This window comes from Lissotriton vulgaris, chromosome 6, assembly GCF_964263255.1.
Source record: "Lissotriton vulgaris chromosome 6, aLisVul1.2, whole genome shotgun sequence".
NCBI classification, from domain to species: Eukaryota; Metazoa; Chordata; class Amphibia; order Caudata; family Salamandridae; genus Lissotriton; species Lissotriton vulgaris.
This window is the reverse complement of record NC_141694.1, coordinates 1,469,657,642-1,469,669,762: the sequence shown is the minus strand read 5'-3', so window position 1 is coordinate 1,469,669,762 and position 12,121 is coordinate 1,469,657,642.

The following is a 12,121-nucleotide window of genomic DNA, read 5'->3' as shown; positions in this document are numbered from 1 at the left end:
AATAGGGTAATCTGAGGATCCTGACTTTATTCTTGACGCAAGGTATTCCATCCCAGTCCACTCTAAAGATGGAATAGTTAAGAGGGAGTACGGGAGAATAGCTTTATCTCTAGTAGGATTGGGGAGCCCCGATAGGCCGTCTGGTTGTAATAGGTCATATATCCCTTTGATGTTCTGACAATTCAACCCAACAACCATTTGCATCCAATTTACCCGTGCTCTCTCTCCACACACTCAACTCTTTCTCTGAAGCTTCAGCTTGAATAGACTTCACACTCTCTATCGTATCTTCACACATTCCAACGTCACCAACCCATCTTGCAGGGCCTGCTACATACATTCGATTCATTACATCTTTTGCTGGTTCTTTTGCGATTTCGTCAGCAAATGCATTTCCACGACCAACATCATCAGTAACCTTTTTGTGTGCACTGCATTTCACAATTGCAACTTGCAACGGCAAGGTCAGTGACTGAAGAAGCTCATTCACCAACTGACCATGTTGTATCTTAGCTCCATGCGAAGTCAGGAACCCACGTTCTTTCCACAATCGTCCAAAACTATGAGCCACGCCAAAGGCATACTGGCTTTCAGTATATATGATCACTCTCATTCCTTTCGACAACACACACGCTCTCGTAAGTGCAATCAATTCTGCTGCCTGAGCTGAATTATGTGGGATACGTGCAGTTTCAACAATCGTATGCAATGTCGTGACAGCATATGCTGCAGTCGTATCACCATTCGGAAGCTTGAAGCATGAACCATCCACCCATAAGGTTCCGTCACACTTCACAAGAGGAGTATCTTTTAGATCTACTCTCCCTTTTGTTTCTTCTTCTGTCCTGAGAAAACAATCGTGCTGTTCGATATCATCTGTCTCTACTGAAATCGGCAATAACGTGGCTGGATTCAACGTATTGCACCTGTTTATGTGCACATGACTCGCTAACAGTGTCAACTCGTAACCTGACAAACGAGCACTAGTTAAGTGCTGTGTCTTGGTCCTGTTTAACAAAGTGTCCACTGCATGTGGAACCATCACAATCAACATATTATTCATCACTAATCCAGCAGACTGTCGGATAGAAACAGCTACTGCCGCTGTGGCCCTCAAACAACTTGGCAACGCCTTAGCTACCAGATCCAAAGTCGACGAAAAATACACGCAAGGACGCTGTTTGTCTCCGAAAGACTGTGTCAGCACTGACAATGCACAACCTTCTTTCTCATGGACATACAGTGTAAAGGGCTTACTGTAGTCGGGGGTACCCAACACAGGAGCCGAACACAATGCACCACGCAATTCGGAAAAACTTTTCTGACAATCTTCAGACCACGGAATGGGATTCGGTGTATCTTTACAAGTTAATGTTACCAAAGGTTTGGCCAACAAAGAAAAATTCGGTATCCATTGTCTGCAATATGATGTAATGCCCAAGAAAGCACGTACTTCTCTCTGTGTCCTTGGCACACTCAATTTTGCAATTGCCTGAATTCTTTCTGGGGTCAGTTTCCTTCCCTCCTTCGACAAGAGGTGACCTAAGTAGGTTACTTCTTGTCGACAGTATTGCAATTTTGAAAGAGACACTTCGTGATGCAAATCATACAAATGACGCAACAAGGACAAGGTGGCTTGTTTACAAATCTCCTCAGTATCGGCAGCGACTAGCAAATCATTGACGTACTGAATAAGGGTAGCGCCATTGGGAAAAACAATCGTATCAAGTTGTGTTTTTAAAGCCTGACTATATATTGATGGACTTTCACAGTAGCCTTGAGGAGCGCGTTTGAAGCGGAAGCTTAGGCCTCCTAAACTGAAGCTAAAAATATCCCTGCTCTCCTCGGCAATCGGGATGCTGAGGAAAGCATTCTTCATGTCAATCACCGAGAACCAAGTGGCTGAAGCTGGAATCATAGTCAATAGGGCAGTGATATCAGGGACAACGGGAAACTGTGGCACAACTATTTTATTTACCTCTCTAAGATCAATCACAAACCTGTAAACAGGTGGCTGGGAAGGGTCGGTACGCTTCAAAACAGGCAGAACAGGACTATTACAAACGTTGCCTCTTGTCTCTTCAATTACATCTTTTTCTATTAGATCATAAATGATCGCTAACAACGCCTTTTCACCTTCGCTAGAGATCTTGTATTGGGGAATGCGCGGCATTCTAACATTGGCTTTCAATGTTACAATATATGGTGGTATTTCCAAAAGACCCACGTCGTTAGGACCAGTAGCCCAAAGAGCATCCGGAAGAGAAGACAATTCTGTCGGAAGTGTATCCTTCGACAAATACATCAGGGAGACCACTCTCTTGCCCAGTGTAAGTTGTACTCCCGAAGGAGAACAATACAACGTCGCATATAGTCTTTTCAACAGATCCAATCCTAGAAGGTTCTCCCCACAACCTGTCGTCAGAATAAGGCGTGCTTCAAATTCATAAGGTCCAACAGAAAGAGACATAGGACTAGAAATTGGGTTCCTAACCGGGGCGCCAGAAAAACCTACTGAAACATTCATTTCGCCAGACAAAGGTGCGCCAGGGAGTTTTGAGTGCATCATAGAACTCTTTGTAGCCCCAGTATCCAACAGAAAAGGCTCTGACACACCTGATGTAATCACCTCAACATAAGGTCCACTCTGATCTACTGGAACTGAAACAACTCCCTCTCTTTGTCCATGGTTGTCCTAACAATCATTACCATTCATTTCCTCACCTTCATTATAGTAATCGTCCGTATAGTACTGAGCGGTCTTACCAGATGAACCTCGCTGTTGATCAAAACTATTCATCGAGTTCTGTGGAGGCAAAGAAAGTACATTCTGTCCACGACCTCTACCTCTAGGCGCTTGTTGAGCACCTCTACCTCTTACACCAGAAACACCATTCGTACGCTGCAACAAAACAGGACAACTATTTTTGTAATGACCCTCTTCTTTGCAATACGCACACTGATTAAGACCATACGGAAAACACTGTTGAGAAGACTCGTTTCTTTTTCGAGTTTCTCGAATACTGCTGATTCTGCTGATAATCACATTGATTATTAGTACAGGGTGGATAAGCTTGCTGTAGAAGAACTTTAGTTTTCAATTCCTTAGTTTTCTTATCCGCTTTCTCTAACTCATCTTTGTGCCTATTTTCATAGTACTGGGCAGTAGCCCAAATTTGTGCTGACGTGGAAACAGCCCAAGCACTTTCAGAATCCTTCAACTTATTGCACAATTCAGGAAGCAAATTATGTACAAATTTGTCAACAAACAATCTCTGACCGCCCTCTGTAGCCATATCCTGACCACTATGGTCGACGAAGGTCTCTTCGAACCTCGTGAAAAAGTCAGACACCGTTTCGTCTTTCTTCTGCTTACATGCAGACAACTTGTCTCAATTGACACGCAATTCGGGCATTAAAGTCTTCATATACGTAATAATCTTATCAGGAAGTTCAGTAATCAAATCCTCAGGCTTAGCACCGCCTACTTGCCTATTGTCGGCATCTCTAAGATTAACCCATGTATCACCCAATTCAACCGCATGATCCGTATGACGAATCTTACTCCAAATAGGTTGTGGAACAACATTGCCAAACAACATGTCGATGTCCGCCAAATTCATAATACACGAACCCACAGTCTGAGTCAACTCTTTATAGTACCCTGCTGGATTTTTGCGTGGATCAGGCAAAGACTGCTTAGTAGCTAAAATTTTAGCACGTTTCCATGGAACATGTACCCAGACACGCTGAAAATGAGCCAGTACAGCTGGCGGATTATTACCTGCACCAGCAACCACTGCTTCTTTCCACACCGGAGGAACCTCTCTCATTGGATATTGTCGTGCCTTTCTCCTAACTGAAGAATCAGGCCCGAACAATTGTCGAGATGGAGACTCACTCCTAAATGACAACAACATCGCGACCGCTTTCCCAACATCAGCAGGACTTACAATAGTTCCTTTCGCAAATTCGGAACGTATGCTGTACAACTCGTCAGGAGCTTGCCCTACTTCCTCATCCCATTTTTCAACAAGAAAAGCACACATCGTATCGAAAACGTACTGTTGCTTCGGTGCCTCCCATTGAAGGAAAACATGCATAACACCCTCAAGATCATACTGTGTATCGTACATAATCCATTTACGCGCCATGTGGTCCAAAATCGTACGCTCACCCATATTCGGCAACTGACTACGTGACTGTCTACGCTCAGTAACAGGGGGCATACCCAATTGTCCCAACAAAGGAGAAAAGAAACCAGTAACTGCAGTAGTCATTCGTTGTCTAGCAGAAGGAGAAGGTGAAAGAATAAGAGAAGACGGAACAATAGCAGAAGAATTTGAAGTCAGAATGGAGGGAGCATGAAGGACAGGCGTAGGAGTAGCAGACAAAGAAGGAGGCAAAGGTTGCGGCCCCTGAGGAGGCTATGCCAAAGGAATAGTAGCCAACGGAAAGGGAGCTGGCTGTGGTGGAATCACAGGTGGCACAACAACTGGGTGTTGTGCAACCACAGCTGGTGGCGGTGGTGCCGTACCATTTTGTGCATAAGGGGGTGGCGAACTCAAGAGATGCGACATTAAAGGATCTTTCTCAAGATCTTTCTTTTCTTCCTGTTCTTTACGCGGCAAAACTGGGTAGCATCTATCTACCGCTAACTTCTTCACCCTAAGCATCTGTTCGCTTTTTTGCTCTTCCTCATTATCCCTAAACGCAACAGCAGCTTGTACCATTGACATACCTCATTCTCGTTTATTTTTCTTCGCTAATTTCATTTCTCTCTGTTTGGCTTCTTTGCGCCATATGCGAAAAGAGTCAAACATTGCCGGCCGGGCTTTCTTCTTAAAAAGTTTAACCTCCAGATTATCCAAAATCTCAGCGTCAAAACTACCATATTGGGGCCATTTTAAAACACCATCTTTCCTGGTGTATCGGATCCATACTTAATTATATGCGATGGGGCCTACGCCATGTTTCACATAAAGTTCATAGGTTGGAGTTCCAATCGGAGGAACCGGACACGAGTCCTCCAATCGGGAATCCCTATTACAACCAAGACAAAACAGATTTCCAAGTCTGCTAAGACCAGGCATCTTCGCTCTCTAGTCTAGCTTCAAACTTCAAAGGATTATCGAATACAATAGTCTTGTAAATACACGAGTCCCTCGGCTTTGGTACTTGCAAGTTCCAAATTAAAGCGATCCCAAGGGGATACCCAAAAACTAAGAACCAAACTAAGGACTGGGAGACGCTCCACTCATAATTAACTGAGGTATCAATGACGTCACCAGAAGACTCGTCTAACGTTTCACTCTACCAATCATCAAGGGTCCAAAACAGGGTGATAGTCAGGGCAGCAGTCCTTCATAGCCGCCGGGAAGCGGGGAGCCTCGCAGCAAAGACTTTCGGACCACGTCGACATACAAGGGTCGATGAAGTGGCAGCCTTCCTCCAGAAGTTTCACACGAAGCTCCTCAAGAACCTCTGGCTTGAACCAGTACCGCTGATACCGCCCCACGTTGGCCGCCAACTGAAGTACTGGGTTTTTAAGAACCCAGCGGTGCCAGGGAACACACCCTAAGACTTCGAGTCCTTCCTGTTTCAGACTACAGAAACACAGAGTCTTCTTGGTGAAGTCAAAGATCGTTCGCCATTACACTGGGAATTCCGAGTAACTATAAAATAGTTAGATTAGACCGTCCCACTAAAATAGGCTGTGGGATTGCTTTTGTGCATAAACAAGAAATCACTATTTCGGTCTTAGAAGAATTAATTACCTCGAAAATTGAACTTTTAGTTTTTAAAATAACATTTTCCCCTAAAGAAAGTGACAAGGGTGCCCTAGTATACCGCCCGCCTGGTCCCTGTAATAACTTTTCCAACACGCTAATAGAGCTACTAGCCCCACATGTCAACAATGACAGTGATTTCATGCTAGTTGGAGATTTGAATGTACATAGTGATAGGTCAGATTGCAACGAGGCACAATCCCCATCAACAGACCTATCCTCTCTAGGACTAATACAGAGGAACAGTGGGCCTACACATCAGGCAGGTCATACCCTAGACCTGATATTCTCCAACGTCCCGCTAGTCTCCTGTCCACTTGCAACACAGGTCAACTGGACTGACCACTTTATTGTAGAATTTATCACTCCTCACTTTGTACCCACCCCTTCACGCCCAATTTTACTACCAAGTGTCCGCAGACAGTGGAACAAAGTCACTGACACCACCTTTAAGGAAAAATGTAATTCCCCCCTCTTCTCACCTCAGGAAAATATTGCAACCACCCTCAATAAATTTGAAAGGGCAACTAAGGAAGCAATAGATAAAATTGCCCCTATGAAACAGTTCAAACCAAGACCGGCCAACAAACAAGAAATCTGGTTTTCTGACCACTTAAGGACACTTAAACTAAGTGCCAGGAAACTAGAAAAAAGGTGGAGAACTTCCCACTTACAAGAGGATAAGAAAAAGTATTGGGATGCACTTTCCTTCTACCACAAAGCGATTTGCATAGTACGCAAAACCTATATTGCATCACAAATAAAAGATGTAGGGAACTCTCCAAGGGTCCTCTACCAAATCCTGCAAACATTTGTTAAGCCAGTTGCATGTGAATCTTCTGATATGGCATCTCAACAGCTATGCAACGAAATCTCCTGCTTCTTCACCAACAAAATTGATAAAATCTACGATAAAATAATCTGCGCCAACAAGGCAATCATTACAGATTTGGCACTTCCCCAGGTGGATACAAACTAAAACTGGACACACACTCTTTAGACACCTTCCCTCCCATTTCCTTACAAGAAACCTCCTCATTAATACTACAGATTAAGAGTGGTAGTCCAGATGATACCATCCCTGCTAGGTTAATGCCTGTCCTAGCATAACAACTCGGCCCCTCGATCGAAAAATTGGTGAATCTTTCACTCAGTTCAGGTACCGTCCCCAAAGAATGGAAACGAGCCCTTGTCAGACCCATTAGGAAAAATACTGCCACACCTTGGACTGACCTAGCTAACCTCAGACCCATCTCCCTACTCCCATTCTTAGGGAAACTGATTGAAAAACATGTAAACTGTCACCTGTCCGGATACATTGAACTTGCTGGCGCCCTGGACTACTCTCAGTCAGGGTTCCGGCCAAAACACAGCACGGAGTCCACCCTCCTGTCTGTCACTGATGATCTACATATGTACCAGGATAAGGGCTTTTCAGTCATCCTGGTTCTATTAGATCTGTCGGCAGCGTTCAACACCGTGTCTCACACCATCTTGACTGATCGGTTGTCGAACGCCGGCATTAAGAACAAAGCCCTTGACTGGTTGAAGAGCTTCCTTTCAGATCGCACCCAGAGAGTCACCATGGGTGCGTATCGTTCAGCGGAAGTAGAGATCTCAAAAGGGGTGCCACAGGGCTCCTGTTTAAGCTCAACCCTTTTTAACATCTATGTGGCACCCCTGGCAAGACTGATGCGTAGGTATGGTTTCATCCCAGTATCATACGCGGATGATACACAGCTCCTCTTCCCTTTTAAGACTCTCTCCGCTGATGTTAGGAGCTCTTTCTCATCAGGTATGAAAGCAGTGGCAAACTGGATGTCCTCCAACTTCCTTCAGTGTAATGTCAGCAAAACGGAGGTAATGTTGTTTGGAGAGGCTAAAATGCTATGGACTCCAGAGTGGTGGCCGCAAGATCTAGGAGCAGTTCCTGAACCCAAACAGTTCGTGAAGAATCTGGGCATTCGATTCGACCAAGATCTGTCACTCAAACAACACACTAACTATATTTCAGGAATATGCTTCCATACCATCAGCCTATTACGCAAAGTTTTCCCTTTGCTACCTGACTCCGCTAGGAAAACTCTTGTTCAGGCATTGATTCTAAGTCGGATCGACTATTGTAATGGCCTGTTGCTTTCTTCCAACGAAGGCGTGTTGGCCAAGCTTCAGGTCATTCAGAACACGGCAGCTCGCCTTGTTCTCAATGTCCCCCCGAGAACTCCCTCCAAACCCCTCCTTGAGCAGCTGCACTGGCTCTCAATCCGACAAAGAGCCAAATTTAAAATATGCTGTCTGATCCATAAATGTCTAAATGGACAAGGGCCCGCCTACCTTGAAAGAAAATGTGTTCTATATATTCCAACCCGATCTCTCAGGTCCAGTAACAATCTTCTTTTAGTGGTCCCCCGTGCCAAAAAAACCAGACACGGGTGTAAAGCTTTATCTATCACTGGACCCACCCTATGGAACAAACTCCCTCTGTCTCTGAGACAATGTAAAAAACATCTTACATTCCGGAAACTCCAGAAAACTGCTCTGTTCAGAAATGAGATCTAGATTCCATTCACTCATAACCTCTGTTATTACCGGCACCACAAGCGCAGAGATACTCCAGCTGGAGTTGATTGAAGCGCTATACAAACCAGCAAATAAATAAATGAATACATTTATTGGCTGCAGCCAGTAACAGGTATCCTAGAAGTACAACACGGTGTATATTCTCAGGAGACTGCTCAATCTTAGAAAGCCAGCCTTCTCTTTTTATACAAAATATTATGCTTTAGGCAAACATTCCTTATTTTACAGTTGACCATTCACATATTTTCACTACAAAGAAAAAGCAGAGTCATGATGACAAGCCCATATTTTAGTTTGTCCAGCCCACAATCAATTACCCGGTAAGGCCCAGTATTTTCATCAGATATCGACGGACCCCCAATAAAAACGGGCACCTCCTCTTCGTAAAGCAAGTCATAAAGAAAGATACAGGGACCGGTGTGTGTAAGATTAGGCATGGTTTGTGTGCGATGAAAGGTTTATGATATGTTGTGCCTTGATACTAATCTCATTCAGCCACTGGGAAAGGAACTGGCCGAACAGGTTTGGCTTCAGGCAGTGGAGTCAGCTTGCCCAGGTCACAGAGGAGTCAGCAAAGGTGTACGGGTCCTTCAGACTCGTTTTTGGCCTTAGTCATTTGGCCTATGTGAGGGCAATCGCAAAATGGCTGCCGTTCACAAAATGGAACCTGAGGGTTCAGGGCGGAAACTCTGATTTCAGGGTGATTTCGTTACCCGAATATGACGAAAATGCTTGTGCATAGTATTCTAATCATTCTCGGTCTGCTGATACCAAAATCGTCATGATACGACGATGCTTATAACACGGGTCCAGAATTTTCAGTACCACAATACGACATCCAAGGGAGGCAGAGCCCTCTCTGTCTTGATCCGGCAACTCTGGAATAAACTACCGGACGGCCTTAGGAAACGCCTCAAAACGCTCCTGTTTAGGGAGGTGTTGGACACTATCTAAATCAGCTGTCACGCAGGTTCTTCGGGACTGCAGTGGTTATCGGACCCCCTCTCAAAGCGCTAAGAGACCTGATGGTGATTATGTGCTATAAAAGTAGCAGTTCACATTAACATCTGTGACCCCATCAATAAGCAGAGTTTCTTTCATATGTATATCCTTTATAAACGTGTTATTCTTCTCCTCTGGGAACCCTCAGGGTGGTAGAAATGGGGAGGTAAAGGGAACATAAACCTTTCAATGTGGTCAGATAATCTGCAACATGTAAAGCCACCTCATGCTGACCATATGATAGTTTTGGAAGCATATTCATCACATCCCATGTTCAAATGGGGCATTTAAAGCACTGCTTACAGTGAAAGAATTAAACTACCCCACCTGATTACAATGATTTGAAGAACAAACAAGCACTGGCGTTGCCAATAGGTCTCGCAGTAGGAAAGTTGGAGCTATTGGTTTTGTAAATGACAAAGCCCTTTATGTTTTTAAAATGAAAACCAAAATAAAAGGCATTGTTATTTGCAATTGTAATAGCTCCAACTTTCCTACTGCGAGACCTATTGGCAACGCCAGTGCTTGTTAATATTGATTGTGGTTCTTTGTAAAGCTGCTGGAGCCTTATAAATTGGAGAAAGATACAGCCTAATTTGAAGCCTCTGGTGGTGCCATATAATTGTTTGAGCAGTGCATGAATCATGCTCTGAGTTTATGGACTGCCACCGTTCACTGCGCTGTATTGGTCTCAAAATAAATGTAACTGCATTACCCTATCTGCAGTTTAAATAAGGATCCGTGATGTCTATCTGAAATGTTCATAGTGCCAATAAACTCTTCATACAGATACATGTGCCACTAAATTCTACTTTTCTTGATCCTGGAGTCCTCAAAATGTACTAAATCTATAACAAAACAGAGCCACTTACATATGTCAACTGCTTTTATAAAGAGACACAAAATGATTCATTTACCCCTTCAATCATACCTGTACACTTTTGTGCAAGGGTTGTGATCTGTAGTGATATAATTAAGACAAATCATGATCCCTTTCAGACTTTTTCATTTTTTTTAAATTGGACTCTAGTAAGTTAGTGATTTCCTTATATCAGCATTTTAGAATGATATTAAGATACAACAGTGACTCCTATGGAAAATATTATATTGTATGTTTTCTGTAGAGAAATTACATGTGAAAGCAGTAAATAAAAAAATTGGCATCCATTTTAGAACATATCAGCTCATGGTGCTTGAGGCCAGCTCACATAATCGAAATTACTATTAAAATATAAAGAACACGGCCAAATGTCATACTTTTGCCTCAATGCGCAATTATAGACCTGTCCTGTGGATTGTGTTCAGTACATCGACTGTTCAGTAATTTTTACCACTTAAAAATAGGCTCAGTTGCATAACCACTATTAATTCCTGAATATAACCATAGGTAAAATGTACACCACTGTCTCTTATGTCACACTATTTATTATTTCATGTTTATGTGCAACGCTGCTGTCGAACTATGTTTAAAGCACATTTCCAAACCTCACACACCTCTCATACAGATCTTACTACCAGCAACACCATTTTCAATCATGCACTCCAAAGGGTGTCTTCGAACAACTGAAAACCAGAGCAGCTAAGAAACTGTCAAGGGTAAAAGTTTTTAATCTAGGTTGCAATACATTAAAAAAACTTCACAAAAGAACAGTATTATAGTAATAAGGCATATAGCTTTCTTTGTACCAGGCACCTACATGCCATTTCTACGGTGTGAGGACAGGGGTGCAAATTAAGAGCTCTGGCTGCACAAAATAAGATACTATCTTGTCCCAAAGAGAGATGGCCTCGCGAGAAATATGCCCAGTTTCCGTTCTGGTGTGGAAACCAGAGCAGTCGTTAGCTGTGCTCCACGACATCAGTGCCAATCAGGTCATGGAAGCATCCAACAAATGCTAACAATCATGAAATGCAATTAGCAACTACCTTTGCTGCGTGACTTCGTCACAAGTCCGTATACGCAGCAGCTGCGGCCTTAACAGGGTACACAGCTGGAGAAAGTCGGCAGGCAGGGAAATAATGGGAACAGTTTCTAAGATAGAATTGACAGCACCCAAGTGCCAATGTAAACGAATCATTACAAAGGAAGCAAAATAAAGAGACATTCAGTTAATATGTTGGTCACTTAATATGTTTTGGAGGTACAAATATATCTAGAGAATGTGTACCGCTGGCGGTGAGCACTGCACATGCGCCAATGAGGGTAACGTCTACTGAGGGATTTCAGGGTGCTGACAACGGACCCAGGTTTCAGTCCCCTGACCTAAGAGCAGCACCTTTGAAGCGAGAAGTCGAGCTCTGATGTGGCCATCTTATTGACTGTGTGAGTGACTCTAAAGCACAAATAACAGAGATCTTCGCATATAGCAATGTAACTTGAGCGGCATTTGAACTTATGAATAACTCCATCTGGCAAAATTAAAAAAACAACAAAAACTGCATTGGACATGCTGCGAAGCTCATCGTGAGGTCCGGGCAACAGATGTAAACCAAACACAAAAGTACAACAACCTGTCCGAGATGCAGAAAGACACGCACATGTGTTTTAACCAATATTGCAGTGGGAAAAAAGACGTGGTAGAGGTTGTAAGGAACAACTTAGTTAGATTCCATCAAATATTATATTTGCATGTTTCTCTTTTCAGATATATTATTTTGATGTAATCTAACCACGTGGTTCCTTGCATCTGATACCATGTCTTTGCTGACACTGCTGTCAACAAAAGGAGACTCATAACATGGATCCCCAG